Below are 1,978 nucleotides of genomic sequence, written 5' to 3' on the forward strand. Positions count from 1 at the left end.
CAGCAATACAGTTCATTTCTAGATGCAGTCCATATTAGAAGACAACAAAACATGTTCCTGTTTTGATATAAGCCATATAGTCGAATTAAATGTATGCTGTTAGACATGAGAGTTTTCTAGAAAATACTTTGCATTCTGTTTAAGCAACCTCCAGAATAATAATGGAGTTTAGAAAAAGGAGAAGTCCATAGGAAGTGTGAAAATATCTAAAGCAAAGTATGTTTACCAAGATAATTTGGGAGAGTCATTTTAGTCCTAGAGGCTATGAGAATTATTTAAAAATGAATCAATATTTAGTTCCATAACATTTGCAAACTTCTGTAAGGAAAGTATTTCCAGAAAATAAAGCTTCAAGTCTCTTGAACAAGCTTCAAGAAAAAAAACTAACATTAGATCTATATTTAGAAGATAGAGATCTTCATTTGAATTACAAGTTTATTTTTTATGTTTGTGTATCATAAAAAAGCAAACATTAATCCATTGTAGGATGCTTTTAAAGAGAATGCTATAATAACTGCTAGAAAAAATTAATATAAGAGAGTGACTTTGCCAAACCATTTTAAGAAAAACAGTCCTATAATTTTTAAATGAATGTAGAGAAGAAAACATATACTGTATTTTTTTTCTTTAGTTTTACCTTTTCAAGAATCGATTAACCATCGGCCTTTTTAAGCATCTCAAATAAAGTTACCATAAAACATACATGAGATATATAATTTTTATTATATGACACTTTGGAGCAGGCGGTGCTGTGGCTTAGCCGGTTAACACACCTGTCTAGTAAACAGGAGATCATGCATTCGAATCTTGGCAGTGACTTTTGTTTGGTTAATTTTCATCACCTTATTATGTAGTTTGTTGTTGATTCATGACAATATGAGATGTGAAAACTTTAGCAGCCTTCTTTCTAGCTTACTTGGTGGACAATGTTCTATGTTCCTAGATAAAGTCTATATCTGACAAACACAAAATAATGCAATATTTCCTTTCATGGCTATAAGCTATATTTTAGCATTAAAATGATGCTAAGGTAAACATCAGATATTTCCATAAAATAGCATGTAAAAATGATTCTTTCCATGTGGTGCTGTGTTTTAGTTGGTTAAAGCGCCTGTCTAGTAAACAGGAGATCCTGAGTTCAAATCTCAGCAGTGCCTTTTTTGATTCATTTTCATCTAGTAAGTATGTAGTTTGTTGTTGATTCAAAACAATATGAAACGTTACAACTGCAGTAGCTTTCACCCAGGCTTACTTGATGAACAATGTACTACATTTCTAGAAAAAGTCCATATCAGAAAAACACAAAATAATGCTATATTCCCATTCTTGAGTATAAGCTATTTTTTTTTTAAATAAACTGATGCTAAGGTAAACATCAGAAATTTCCAGAAAATAGCATTTATTATGCTTGAGCAAGCTCCATGATTAATATCGTGTGCAGTCAAAGGAGAATCATGCAGGGAATTTTATAAAATGTCAGTTACAAGTACATTTTCTAAGATAAATAGAGAAAGAGTAATTTTTAACATAACAGCTGGGAGAACAATTGAAAATGAAACAATATTTAGTTTCATAACATCCAAAATTGTGTTAACAAAGTGTCTCCAAAACTGCTTTGCTTTTCTTGAAAAAGCTTAAAGATAAAATGCTAAAATTTGTTCTATCTTTTTAAGATACTTTTTAATTTTACTTCATGTTGTTACTATGTGAGCATCAGAAAATACTGGCACTAATTCTCATGTAGGATTCCATTAAAGAGAAATCCATAATAACTTCTGCAAAATAGTATACTAGAAAGTCACTTGGCAATACATTGTAAGAAATAAGGGAATTGCATTTCACAAAAGAAAGGAGAGAATAAAAACATATTTATTTAGTCACTTATTCATTCAAAATTACCAACCATTTTAAACTTTGAAAAAATACATGTCTCAAAAAGCATTTCAAATATTTTTCCATTGTAGGATGCTTTTAAAGA

The 1,978-nt window shown here is 30.0% G+C and overlaps 1 non-coding gene across 1 annotated transcript; it reads left to right on the plus strand.

Moving 5' to 3' along the window:
- The first annotated feature begins 1,083 nt into the window (after positions 1 to 1,083).
- TRNAT-AGU (transfer RNA threonine (anticodon AGU)) lies at positions 1,084 to 1,157 on the plus strand. The gene has a single exon. It is a non-coding gene; the product is annotated as a tRNA-Thr (tRNA).
- Positions 1,158 to 1,978: the final 821 nt, after the last annotated feature.

This window comes from Taudactylus pleione, unplaced genomic scaffold (assembly GCF_031769625.1).
Source record: "Taudactylus pleione unplaced genomic scaffold, aTauple2 ptg000100l, whole genome shotgun sequence".
Classification (NCBI taxonomy): Eukaryota; Metazoa; Chordata; class Amphibia; order Anura; family Myobatrachidae; genus Taudactylus; species Taudactylus pleione.